The sequence below is a fragment of the Cygnus olor genome, chromosome 8 (genome assembly GCF_009769625.2).
Source record: "Cygnus olor isolate bCygOlo1 chromosome 8, bCygOlo1.pri.v2, whole genome shotgun sequence".
In the NCBI taxonomy this organism is placed as follows: domain Eukaryota; kingdom Metazoa; phylum Chordata; class Aves; order Anseriformes; family Anatidae; genus Cygnus; species Cygnus olor.
In genome coordinates this window covers 4547957-4562435 of record NC_049176.1, presented here as the reverse complement: position 1 = coordinate 4562435, position 14479 = coordinate 4547957, and the positions used below count along the sequence as shown (strand labels likewise).

Below are 14479 nucleotides of genomic sequence, written 5' to 3'. Positions count from 1 at the left end.
GAAAAAAAAAATGAGAAAATTGCTGTAAATCAAAGAGAGCATGGCAATTTCCACAATTACAGGTTTCTACCTAAGAGCTGATGGTTAAAATGGTGAAGCCTCCCAGCAGTCACCTCTATAGGCAGGGAAATGTTGGTACCTAGAAAGGAGCAGTGCTCACAACCTCAATATATCAGCACTTTCCGTTTGCAGGGGCACAAGTACCAATGCCACAGCTGCCTCTGGTCAGGGGCCAGAAAAACAGTCTCATGTTTTATTGAAATTGGCTAAATCCAACATAAAAATGAGAGATGGCAAACTGTGGAATAAAGCTAAACTTACCATAAAACAAGAGAGCTATAACAAGCTCATTGTTTCTATATATATTTTTCTTTTTCTCTGATTTCTTTTCCCTTCCTCTTTCATGTCTTTTAGTCAATCTTTTATAGCAGTTATGTTTTCCTCCTGGCTGTTTCCTTCTGTAATTTTTAATCTTCTTTAATTGTTTTCAAATTTTTCCTCTAGAGCACTCTCCTAATCTTTAAGGCATTTTCTTTTTTGCTTATTCAGCTTTTCTTTATCAATCCATCTATTTAGCTTTTTGTAATGATACCCCTCTCTTTGGCATTCAAGTACCATTCCCCCGGATCAAGCATAATATCCCCTCCTAACAAGAAAATTTTAAAATTATTGCTAACTTTCTTATAACTGTTATTTAGGCAAATATATAAAATGAGAGTGCTGCTCTGATCATAATGGTTATTTCAGGAAATCTAAATTAGTCTTAGGTTTTGAATTAGCTTCCTAGCCCTGCACTTAGCCTTCTGTATTTAGCCAGTAGACAAACTTCTGTCTTTCTCTGGGATTCAATGGAAAAGAACATCTTTACCCATCCATCAGAGACTTCTCAGTATGGCAGATCAAGAGGTAATTCTTGCCTCTAATTCCATCATCAGTATGTGTTTGTTCAATACTTTTACATTCTCTTCTGCCTTTTTTTGTTTGTTTGTTTGTTTCTTTTTCTCATGTCCTCTTTATATTTTATGGGGATGGTATCTCTGGTTAGCAAGACAAAAATAAAAAGTATTTCTAGATTTATACCATAACACCTGTGAGTGGGCTTGGTCCTCTGTCCTTGGTGTCTGTCTAAAAGGAAAATTGCTAGGGAACAGTAGTAAATGAAAAAAAAGTTTTCTGTAGTTATTTATGTCGATAATAATTACTAGCTAAATGATAAGAAGAAGTACTTATGAAATTTAAAAATATAAAAATAACATTTTTTTCATATACAAAGCTCTCATCTATCTAGGGTATGAAAAAGCAAAACAAAATCCTACCAACAATATAGATAGTTACACTATAACTGAAAGCCAGCCAGGGCGCATACCAGGTAGTGTTATGTGCTGTATACATACATTATAAATGACATCTCTGCATTGATTTGCAAGCTAAAATCTGGCATAAAATCTGCTGAGACAGATGAGAAGCCAGCTGGGATAGAAAGACATATTAATGGTGGAAACTGGATGTGTTCAGTTCTTGGCTATCCAGTAGCAGCAGTCATAATTCTCTCATTGGTGAATCAGATTTCTGTTGGTATTACGGAAGAGGTAAGTTTTGTGAAGTGACATAAAAAAAAAAAAAAAAGATGAAGTGAATAAAGACTCCTCCTTTGTAAAGCTATTAACTATTAGGCACAACAGAATATTGAAGATATTTCTTAGAGAAGATGAAAACCACAGATCATGCATCTTTAGTATCACTACATTCAGAATTCTCTAGAAAAAAACACAATAAGCTGCAAGGAGATCAGCTTTGAGAGGCATTGTAATAAGGACCAGAAACATTTATTTCATGCAGTGGTAAACAAAGATTGAAGAGGATATAAACTGTGTTATCTAGTTCAATAAGCAAGCAAGATTATGATCTTCAGAATAGTGTTTAGAGTAGGCTTTAAAGGATGAGGTTGCAGATGTCATGACCACAGATGAGGAGATAACAATGATTCTGGTTTGAGAGGAGAAGGGATGTTTATGTTAGTTTGTGGAGGGTAGGAAGGTTAATTCCAGAGGACTTTGCAGGAAGAAGCCTCATGACTTCTATTCAGTCTATGTAGATGAGTGAAAAGCAACAAAATGTTAAAGTTGAAGCTAAAATTAGAAATAGAAGCAGCAGAAAGCCATTGGTGATGTTGACTATAATAATTCGTGGGGGAGCTAGCTGCAAGGACATAGAGTAGTATTTGACAGCAAAAAGTCGATGAACATAAGGCGAGAGTATTCTAAATGCCAGGCAACAGCTATATTTATGTATATAACTGTAATTGAGCCATAGTCTGATGATACAGTAGCATTCAAATAAAATTAGCCAGCAGTTGTAGCGATAGACTGGTATAAACTAGAATCTGCAATATTGATATATTCCTTGGCATAATATTTATTCAAAAAAAGTAGAGGTAACATAGATATACAGACATAAATATTTCATTTTATTTTATACCAAAATTTTAAGTAAAATATATATATATATATATTTATATATTTATGCTTCTGACATCTCCTTCTGCTGTGGGCAAATTAAATTTCTTTCTTCTTCATCTGTAACATATGTAAGTAATATTAAGAATGTCTGTGCATGATAAAATTTTCAATATGAATTGCTAATGGCTCTATGTGTATAAGCTCAGAAATCAGCATATAGATTTTTCTCATTTTAGCTGTTTTTCCTCTTTGCTGCTTGTCAGCTGTTTTCTAGATTGATATCACTGTGAACAGATAGAAGTTCTAACGTAATATTCAGCCACTGCTCCAGGGCTAATTACTAGAAAACAAAGTCACAGTCCAAGCTCCTGACAGCGCAAGCCTCTCCCTCTCCTTATGTCTTTGTTGCCATACATTCACTCGCTGGGATTTAAATCAAACTCTAAAGTCCAGCCAAAAAAAAAAAGTATCAAATCAAAAAAATTTATGAAATATTTTTAAAATGACATAAACATAATTGAACATGACACACATTATTTTTTAGCAGAATATATAACCAAGCAGAATTTATTCTGCTGTAGCATAAATATTTTGGTGTAGCATTGCTCAAGAATTGTGCTGCTCTTTGGGTGGAACAACTGTTATGTAATAAAAGCCTAAAGCATAATGTCTAACATGATGCAGTCCATCACTAAACACAGCAAATTTTGTGATCAAAATCACAAAGCATCATTGAAAAAAAAGGATTTAAAGAACTGACAAAAGCCAAAAGGTTACAGTATCCCCATTTTCCTTTTAAGGATGGTGATTTTGCATTTCAGTTCCAGATAGCTGACTTGTCTTAAGAATGGAACCAGACGAACCAGACAAATGAAATATCATTCTCATGAATGAAAGTACACATAAAATTTGTAAATGCTTAATTCCTGTTAACAAAAAAAAAAAAGGGGGGGTGGGGGGGGGTGGAATTGTCAGCTGTCTAAAACTGTATATAGGCACTGTAACAGGCTTCCCAGAGAATCTGTGGATTCCCCATCCCTGGTAGCGTTCAAGGCCAGGTTGGACGGGGCTTTGGGCAACCTGGTCTGGTGGGAGGTGTCCCTGTCCATGGCAGGGTGGGTTGGAACTAGATGATCTTTAAGGTTCCTTCCAATACAAGCCATTCTATGATATCGAGCTTGCATGCATTGCTGGACTGAAGCACGAATGAAAGGGAAATCAAACTGATAATTCTTTCTTGAAAGTCTACCATTTCAGTGCAGAAAAGGGATGATAAGGAGCCTATGCACAGTGAAATTTGCTTTGTTTTTGAGTTAACATTCCACAAAGCTTCCACTTCTATTATAAAAAGCACCTGATGTTTCGTGCTAGAGCCTCTTTGCAGGGAAAAGATAAGTATTGCTGGCAATCTGCTCCTTCACTGTTGTTTTCACTCTTCTCTTTCTATCCTTTTTTTGTGGGCCCAGGTGTTTCCTTTTCTGACATAGCTCAACTTTACCAATGCATGTGAGTCTCATAATATTCAAAAAAGTAAGTAATGCTGTTTTGTGCAGAATATCTATAGCCTCTGATACTTCTGATGACTCAGGTTCTTCACCAATGCACGAAAAAGTGGGAGATGAGAAAACAGAAAGAAAGTGGAAATTGGTGAAAATAGAAAAGAAAGTGAATATCAGGAACAGAAGTTTTGCACAGTTGTGCAATTGTGAGTAGGAAAGAAAAGAAAAAAGATTGCCAAGCAGAAAGCATGACACAGAGAGAATCTTCCATGGGAAAGTCACTGTTGTGGTTTAGCCCGGCTGGCAGTCAAACACCACACAGCCGTTCGCTCACCCTCCCCCCTCCCTCTCCGGGATGGGGGAGAGAAACGGGAAAGTGAAGCCTGTGAGTTGAGATAAAGACAGTTTATTAAGACAGGGAAAAGAATAACAACAACAACAATAATAATAATAGTATTAATAGTAATAATGTGTACGAAATAAGTGATGCACAATGCAATTGCTCACCACCCGTTGACCGATGCCCAGCCTATCCCCGAGCAGCCGGCCACCCCTCCACCCCGGCTAGCCACCCCTATATATTGTTCAGCATGACGTCAGATGGTATGGAATACCCCTTTGGCCAGTTTGGGTCAGCTGTCCTGGGTCTGTCCCCTCCCAGCTTCTGCTGCATCCCTAGCCTGCTCGCTAGCAGGACAGAGAGAGGCTGAAAAGTCCTTGGCTTGGTGTAAGCACTGCTCTACAACAATTAAAACATCAGCATGTTATCAGCGCTCTTCTCATTCTAATCCAAAACATAGCACCCTGCCAGCTACTAGGAGGAAAATTAACTCTGTCCTAACTGAAACCAGGACAGATATCCACCCCTTATTCCATACCATTTATGTCATGCTCAGGTTACACTCTTTCCAATACCTTCTAATTAATCACCATTTTCATCTATGATATATAGCAACCATGGTAGCGATGACATACAGTGTTATATGATAATTAACATATTATAATTCAACTCATGGGCTATTCTCACCCAGTATTAGGTCCCCTTGAGGTACACACCGGACCTCCCCAGTCTCTTGCATTACCCACCAAGTGCATCCAGGTCCCCGAGCAAAAGCAATCCCACGAATGGGCTTGCCTTTTCCTGAGGCGGGAGTAGCCCAGACTGTCTTACCCAGCATGTTTCTTACGTGCACTACAGGAACTTTATCCCCTTCTACAGTGCGTAACAGGTTTGATTGGGCAGGTCCAGCTCGGTTGGCAGATCCTCTAGTATTGACTAACCAGGTGGCCTTTGCCAGATGTGTTTCCCAATTTTTGAATGTCCCAGCACCCATTGCTTTCAGTGTAGTCTTTAACAGTCCATTGTATCGTTCAACTTTCCCGGAGGCTGGTGCATGATAAGGGATGTGATACACCCACTCAATACCATGTTCTTTGGCCCAAGTGTCTATAAGGTTGTTTCGGAAATGAGTCCCATTGTCTGACTCAATTCTTTCTGGGGTGCCATGTCGCCATAGGACTTGCTTTCAAGGCCCAGGATAGTGTTCCAGGCGGTGGCATGGGGCACAGGATATGTTTCCAGCCATCCGGTGGTTGCTTCCACCATTGTAAGTACGTGGCGCTTGCCGTTGCGGGTTTGGGGGAGTGTGATGTAATCAATCTGCCAGGCCTCTCCATATTTGTATTTCAGCCATCGTCCTCCATACCAGAGAGGCTTTGACCGTTTGGCTTGTTTAATTGCAGCACATGTTTCACAATCATGAATAACCTGTGCTATAGTGTCCATGGTCAGGTCCACCCCTCGGTCACGAGCCCATCTGTATGTTGCATCTCTACCTTGATGGCCTGAGGTGTCATGGGCCCATCGGGCTATAAATAATTCACCTTTATGTTGCCAGTCCAGGTCCACCTGAGCCACTTCAATCTTAGCAGCCTGATCCACCTGCTGGTTGTTTTGATGTTCTTCAGTAGCCCAATTCTTGGGCACATGAGCATCTACATGGCGTACCTTTACAACCAGGTTCTCTACCCGGGCAGCAATATCTTGCCACAATGCAGCAGCCCAGATGGGTTTGCCCCGGCGTTCCCAGTTGTTCTGCTTCCATTGTTGTAGCCACCCCCACAGGGCATTTGCTACCATCCATGAATCAGTATAGAGATAGAGAACTGGCCACTTTTCTCGTTCAGCAATATCTAAGGCCAGCTGAATGGCTTTCACTTCTGCAAACTGACTCGATTCACCTTCTCCCTCAGCAGCTTCTGCAACTCGTCGTGTAGGACTCCATACAGCAGCTTTCCATCTCCGATGCTTTCCCACAATACGACAGGACCCATCAGTGAACAGGGCATATTTCTTCTCATTTTCTGGTAGCTTGTTGTACAGTGGGGCTTCTTCAGCACGGACCACCTCCTCCTCTGACGATATCCCAAAGTACTTGCCTTCTGGCCAGTCCATAATCACTTCCAGGATTCCTGGGCGACTGGGGTTTCCTATTCGAGCCCGCTGAGTAATCAGTGCAACCCACTTGCTCCATGTAGCATCAGTTGCATGATGTGTAGAGGGGACCCTTCCTCTGAACATCCAACCCAGTACCGGCAGTCGGGGTGCCAGGAGGAGCTGCGCTTCAGTACCGACCACTTCCGAAGCAGATCGAACTCCCTCATATGCTGCCAATATCTCCTTTTCGGTTGGAGTATAGCGGGCCTCAGATCCTCCGTATCCCCGACTCCAAAACCCCAGGGGTCGACCTCGAGTTTCCCCAGGTTCTTTCTGCCAGAGGCTCCAGGTGGGGCCATTCTCCCCGGCTGCGGTGTAGAGCACATTCTTTACATCTGGTCCTGTTCGGACTGGCCCAAGGGCTACTGCATGAACTATTTCCTGTTTAATTTGTTCAAAGGCTTGTCGTTGCTCAGGGCCCCATTCAAAAGCATTCTTCTTACGAGTTACTTGGTAGAGCGGGTTTACAATCAGACTGTAATTTGGAATATGCATTCTCCAAAACCCCACGACACCTAGGAAAGTTTGTGTTTCCTTCTTGCTAGTTGGTGGAGACATAGCTGTTATTTTGTTGATCACATCCATTGGGATTTGACGACGTCCATCTTGCCATTTTATTCCTAAAAACTGGATCTCTCGTGCAGGTCCTTTAACTTTATTTTGTTTTATGGCAAAACCGGCCTTCAGAAGGATTTGGACTATTTTCTTCCCTTTCTCGAAAACTTCCTCTGCAGTGTCACCCCACACAATGATGTCATCGATGTACTGCAGGTGTTCAGGAGCCTCCCCCTGCTCCAGCGCAGACTGGATCAGACCATGGCAAATGGTAGGGCTATGTTTCCACCCCTGGGGCAGCCGATTCCAAGTATATTGGACTCCCCTCCAAGTGAAAGCAAACTGTGGCCTGCACTCTGCTGCTAGAGGGATGGAGAAAAATGCATTAGCAATATCAATTGTGGCATACCACTTGGCTGCCTTTGATTCCAGTTCGTACTGGAGTTCTAGCATGTCCGGCACTGCAGCACTCAGTGGTGGCGTGACTTCGTTCAGGCCACGATAGTCCACTGTTAGTCTCCACTCACCATTAGACTTTCGCACTGGCCATATGGGACTATTAAAAGGTGAATGGGTCTTGCTGATCACTCCTTGGCTCTCCAGTTGACGAATTAGCTCGTGGATGGGAATCAGGGAGTCTCGGTTGGTGCGATATTGCCGCCGGTGCACAGTTGTGGTAGCGATTGGCACTTGCTGTTCTTCAACCCTCAGCAACCCCACAACAGAAGGGTCCTCTGAGAGACCGGGCAAGGTAGACAACTGTTTAATGTCCTCTGTCTCTAAGGCAGCTATGCCAAAAGCCCAGCGGAACCCTTTTGGGTCCTTGAAATATCCTCTTCTAAGATAGTCTATGCCAAGGATGCACGGAGCATCCGGGCCAGTCACAATACGGTGCTTTTGCCACTCATTTCCGGTTAGACTCACTTCAGCTTCCAATACAGTTAACTGCTGGGATCCCCCTGTCACGCCATAAATACAGATGGGCTCTGGCCCTTTACAGCTTGATGGCATTAGAGTACATTGTGCACCGGTGTCTACTAAAGCCTTATACTTCTGTGCGTCAGACGTGCCAGGCCATCGAATCCACACAGTCCAATAAACTCGGTTGTCCCTTTCCTCCCCCTGGCTGGAGGCAGGGCCCCTCTAGTCCTGGTCAGAATCTTCATTTCTGTGTTTAAAAGACTGCCTGCTAGAAGTTGGAGCAGCAAACTTTTCAGAGAACCCCTTTCTCCCGATTGTTTTCTTTTGCAACTCACGTACCCGTGCCTCTAGGGTCTCAGTAGATTTTCCATCCCATTTTCTCATGTCCTCTCCATGGTCACGTAGGTAAAACCACAGGGTGGTGCGGGGTGTGTACCCACCATATTGTCTTCTTTGCATGGATGCACGTTTACCGCTAATAGCTGAGACGCTGGTTTGTACAGGTGGGGAAGAAAATACACTCTCTTTAAGTTGCTGGACCTCTTCAAAAAGTTTCTACAAAGTATTCTCTTTTAGTTGGTGGCCACTGGTTCGTTCAGGTGGGGGGGAACATAAATTCTCTTTAAGTTGGTGGACCTCTTCAATAAGTTTCTCCAAAGTATTCTCTTTTAGTTGGTGGCCACTGGTTTGTTCAGGTGGGGGGGAAGATAAATTCTCTTTAAGTTGGTGGAACTCTTCAGAGAGTTTCTCCACAGCCGAGACGCAGGCCTGTAGGGAAGAGGAGAGATTTCCTTCGTACTCCCGGAGTTGTTTAGCCATGTCACCCACTGTGGGATCTTCACCGTTTTTCCAGGTTATTATTGCCAATGTGCTGGCCCATGTTGATGGTGCATTCCGTACAAACTTCCGCCATATGGGTCGAGTACACTGGACTTCATCTGGATCTGTGGATGTTTGTGCATCGTCTAAGTCCTTATAAATTACTTCCCGTACGGCTAATTCCCTCAGGTACTGAATTCCCTTCTCCATGGTGGTCCACTTGACTGGTACACATACAAGTTCTTCCTTGTAGGGATACCTTCCCTTCACAGCTAACAGGAGACGCCTCCAGAGGCTGTGAGATCGTGCTCCATCTCCAATTGCTTTGTCAATGCTTGCATCTCTAGCAAGGGATCCCAACTGCTTGGCTTCCCTGCCCTCTAATTTCACACCATTGGCTCCAGTGTCCCAGCACCGGAGCAGCCAGGTGACAAGCTGTTCACCTATACAGCGACCAAAATCTTTTCGCACATCTCGTAGCTCACGCTGGTATAGGGTTCGGGTAGTTGCTGTTGACTTACTGACATCCTCATCCTCATCTTCATCCTCCTGCACACTTGATGGCCCAGCCTCGTCTTCTCCAGACCCAGACTTAGCAGAAGACTTTCTGCGTTCTAAACGACCTGCGTCTCTATACCACTTTTTCACCTTTTCTACAGGGGCAACTTGCACTGCTACAACTCGCCTCTCCGACCCAGCCACAGGGTCTGCCACAGGGATTGGAATACCCTCTGCAGGGTCAACTTGCACTGCTACAGTTCGTTTCTCCGACCCAGCCACAGGGTCTGCCACAGGGGTTGGAGTACCCTCTGCAGGGGCAACTTGCACTGCTACAGTTCGTTTCTCTGACCCAGCCACAGGGTCTGCCACAGGGGTTGGAGTACCCTCTGCAGGGGCAACTTGCACTGCTACAGTTCGTTTCTCTGACCCAGCCACAGGAGTGGGAATGGCTGCGGGAGCTGGAGCCGGGACGGCTGCGGGAGCTGGAGCCGGAATGGCTGCGGGAGCTGGAGCCGGGACGGCTGCGGGAGCTGGAACGGCTGCGGGAGCTGGAGCCGGGACAGCTGCGGGAGCTGGAGCCGGAACGGCTGCGGGAGCTGGAACGGCTGCGGGAGCTGGAACGGCTGCGGGAGCTGGAGCCGGGACAGCTGCGGGAGCTGGAGCCGGAACGGCTGCGGGAGCTGGAGCCGGGACGGCTGCGGGAGCTGGAACGGCTGCGGGAGCTGGAGCCGGGACAGCTGCGGGAGCTGGAGCTGGGACGGCTGCGGGAGCTGGAGCTGGAGTGGCTGCAGGAGCCGGGACTGGAACGGCCACAGGGTCTGTCACTAGGTTGATAGTAGCATCAATTGCAGCTCGATAGGCACAAGCCAGACCCCAGCACGCCACAGTGATTTGTGTCACTTTGGAACTGCCAGAGTCATGACACCTTTTTTTCAAGCATTCTACCAGTTTTTTAGGATTTTGCAGTTGTTCAGGGGTGAATGTCCAAAACACTGGAGGTGCCCACTGCCCTAGAAACCTGCCCATATCCTCCCACACTCCCTGCCACTCGCAAATATCCCGCCTCAAGACAGATCTCCGGATGAGATTCCTAAGTAGTTGTTTAACCTTAAACAAAACCTGAAGCGCATTCAGGAGACATAACAACAAGAACATGCTGGTCTGAGTATCCCAAGGATATTCAACATCTTGGAGAGCTACCGTAACTAGCTCGGGGGATAAGAGGGTGGTGAAGGAGGAAGGGAGAGTGAACAGGTAGGAAAAAATATCTTCCCCTGTCCCCTCCAGAGACTGACTCCCTGATGGAAAAAGGCAATAGGTGTAATTGCTAATAGTTTCTGAGATATGGTTTCCGAAGTATAGAGTCGACGACAGTGCTGAGTACAAATACCAGGTTAGAGTCATAACCAGATACTTCATCATTTCATAAGCCATCGTTACACCACACAGTACCATAACAATCTTAAACCAGGGCCCGGAAAGGGTAAACAGCACGACAGGGAGCACATACAGAAAGTAACTTGCTATAAAACTCAATTTGGGAAACAGGCACAGCAGACTTGAGATTAAGGCAATCAACATTGTGACTAGCAACTATTAAGCAGGTCGAATACTTATACCAATTTTAGTTTAACACACTCTGGTCAAATCTGTCGATATCTCAACCCTTCGAGCCCCACGTTGGGCGCCAAATGGGCTGTTGTGGTTTAGCCCGGCTGGCAGTCAAACACCACACAGCCGTTCGCTCACCCTCCCCCCTCCCTCTCCGGGATGGGGGAGAGAAACGGGAAAGTGAAGCCTGTGAGTTGAGATAAAGACAGTTTATTAAGACAGGGAAAAGAATAACAACAACAACAATAATAATAATAGTATTAATAGTAATAATGTGTACGAAATAAGTGATGCACAATGCAATTGCTCACCACCCGTTGACCGATGCCCAGCCTATCCCCGAGCAGCCGGCCACCCCTCCACCCCGGCTAGCCACCCCTATATATTGTTCAGCATGACGTCAGATGGTATGGAATACCCCTTTGGCCAGTTTGGGTCAGCTGTCCTGGGTCTGTCCCCTCCCAGCTTCTGCTGCATCCCTAGCCTGCTCGCTAGCAGGACAGAGAGAGGCTGAAAAGTCCTTGGCTTGGTGTAAGCACTGCTCTACAACAATTAAAACATCAGCATGTTATCAGTGCTCTTCTCATTCTAATCCAAAACATAGCACCCTGCCAGCTACTAGGAGGAAAATTAACTCTGTCCTAACTGAAACCAGGACAGTCGCATAGCAGAATGCACAGTATTTTGACTCATGGAGGCTCATTTGTTAACTTAGATTCAAAATTTGTATTTGTTGTTTAAGTAGAAGAGAAGAGAAAGTAGAGGCAAACCATTACTCTCAGCACCTAGGGTTGATTCCACTCCACCATTTCTATATGGGCTTAAAGAAGGCAGTATCAATTCTTTCACTTAGTAATCTGGCAGTAAGGCTCCATAATGAGACTCGTTGACTGCTGACAGTCTGCTGAATCATGATCTACTACATGCAGAGGTGCATATTCCCTCTTTTCAATGACCTTGCCACTCTTTTATCTGCTGCCTTTTCTAAGTCTCCTTTGCCAGTAGGGTGGATCCTATCACTAGCAGAGCAAACTTCTTTCAGTCCAAAGGCTTTTGTTTGTTTCAGGGATTGGTATATCCTTCTCAGGTTGTCTTCTATCAAAATACACATTGGAAGTGTTCTGTGTTCTTTTCATTTCCAAACTCTTTCAGCAAAAAACTTTTTTTCTTTTCTAGCAATTCTTGTCGTCTTGCCCTTTTTGAGCTAACCCTTTCATTAGCTACTCACGATAACATTGAGATTTCTTTTCTGAGTACTGGCTAATTTAGAAGACATCAGTCTACGCATATGATTAAAATTCTTTTTCCTCTATGTACATTTTTTAGAATCATAGAGTCATAGGATATCCCAAGTTTGAAGGGATCCACAAGGATCAAGGAGTCCAACTCCTAGCTCCACACAGAACCACCCCAAAATCAAAGCATCTGTCTGATAGCATTGTGCAAATGCTTCTTGAATTCCAGAAGGTTTGGGGGCTGTGACCATTTCTTGGGGAGCTTGTTCCAGTCCCTAACTACCCACTCAGTGAAAAACCTTTTCCTAATATCCAGCCTGAACCTTCCCTGATGCAGCACCATGCCATTCCCTCAGGTCTTATCTCATAGAAAGAAGAGATCTGTGCCCGCCCCTCTGCTCCCCTCATGAGGACGCTGCAGGCTGCCGTGAGGCCTCCCCTCAGTCTTCTCTAAGCTGAACAATCCAAGTGACCTCAGCCACTCCTCTGGACCTTTCACCATTTTGTTACCCTCTTTTGGACCCTCCCTAATAGTTTTATGTCCTTCTTATATTGTGGTTTCCAGAACTGCACACAATACTCAAGGTGAGGCCGCACCAGAGCAGAGCAGGACAGTCACTTCCCTTGACTGTCTAGCAGTGCCATGATTGATGCATCCCAGGATACAGTTGGCCCTCCCGGCTGCCAGGGCACACTGCTGGCTCATGTTCAACCTGCCATTGGCCAGAACCCCCAGATCCCTTTCTGTGAGGCTGCTCTCCAGCCTCTCGTCCCCCAGCCTGTACATACATCCAGGGTTGGCCTGTCCCAGAAGCAGAATCCAGCACTTGCTTTTGTTAATTTTTATGTGGTTGGTGATTGCCCAGCACTCCAATCTGTCCAGATCTCTCTGCAAGGAAGGCCTCTGTATCCTCCAGGGAGTCAACAGCTCCTTCTAATTTAGTGATGTTTGAAAACTTATTTAGTGTACATTTAAGTCCTACATGCAAATCATTTGTAAAAATATTAAAGAGAACTGGCCCTAACATGGAGTCCTGGGAACCTCACTAATGACTTGCTGCCAGCATGATGTAACCCCATTTATAATAACCCTTTGAGTTCAACCCATCAGCCAGTTGTTCACCCACTGTACTATGTATTTAATCTATCTGTGTACCAGACATCTTGTCCGGCATGATACTGTGAGAAACAGTATCAAAAGCTTTGCTGAATCCGTAAAGATTATATCAAATGGCTTCCCTTGGTCAACCAGGTGGGTAACCTTGTCATAAAGGAAATTAATTACATTAAACAGGACTTTCCCCTCATGAACCTGTGTTGACTGTGACCAATGAATGTTTTGGCTTTGGATGTATCTTTGGATTTATGAAAGCTGAATTTTATCTGCCACTTTATCTTTCAGTCACTCTATTATATAAGATGCTTTGTAGCTCTTTACACATATTGTCTTTAGTACCCTCAATAAAGTTTCCTATCAGAAAACTTTATCGTTCCACTGCTTAGGCCCTTCCTGAATCATTAATAAATATATTGAAGGAAACCGATTCTCTTAAACATATTTGTAGATATCCCTTGCTAACACCCTCCCACATGGTATGGAAAGTGATCTTTTGTTATCACTTAGATATTAATTTGTGGATTTCTCCTCTCACCCTAGAATTTACTTGCTCTTAAATCTTCAGTGGTCAACATTGATAAAACAGCTTTTCAAAATCCCTTTAGATTAGATCAACAAGTTTTTCCTTCACATGCTTGTGGATTCCTTAAAAAAATTGTAATTCACTGGTATAATACAATTTTTCACTAAAAAAAAAAATACATAAATACCATCTCTTCTGCATTGTATCGTATATATCAAGGCATCTTCTAACTCAACATTTTAGTAAAATTTCTGCCTGTCATTACACTAAGGGTGCTGGTATTGATGCTACTGAGAGCACAGCTGAGCCATAAATGTATATTTAGGATTCTGCTGTCAGTTTGTTCTACACTGCCTTGAGGTATGTTGGTGTTCACATGCTCAGCACCTGAAAGTTGTTATGTGAGAAATTTAAATATTTTACCATAGATTGCGGAGAACAGGTCCATTAGTTTTAAAAGATAGCTTATATTTAAACCTGACATTGATTACACTAGAAAGGTATCTCTGCCCTTAAAATATCTAATTAAGATTAGTGAAGTAGAGATTAGAGATTATTTTGCAGATGATAAAGATAAATCAAAAAGTAGGCAAGTCAGAAAATGAAAATCACTCCCCACTTTCTAGCATTATTTTTAATTTGATCTAAATGTAGTATATCCAGTCAAGTTTTGTTGATCCAGCCTAGTTGAAAAATTAAGGAACTTGAGTTATCAGTAACTTTTCCTCAGTTGATTTCAGAC

At 43.8% G+C, this 14479-nt stretch overlaps 1 long non-coding RNA gene across 1 annotated transcript in view; it reads right to left on the bottom strand.

Annotated features, from left to right (window-relative positions):
• Window positions 1-14479, bottom strand: part of LOC121074069 — a 173681-nt gene that overhangs the window by 15634 nt on the left and 143568 nt on the right. The gene's annotated exons all lie outside the window — the stretch shown is intronic.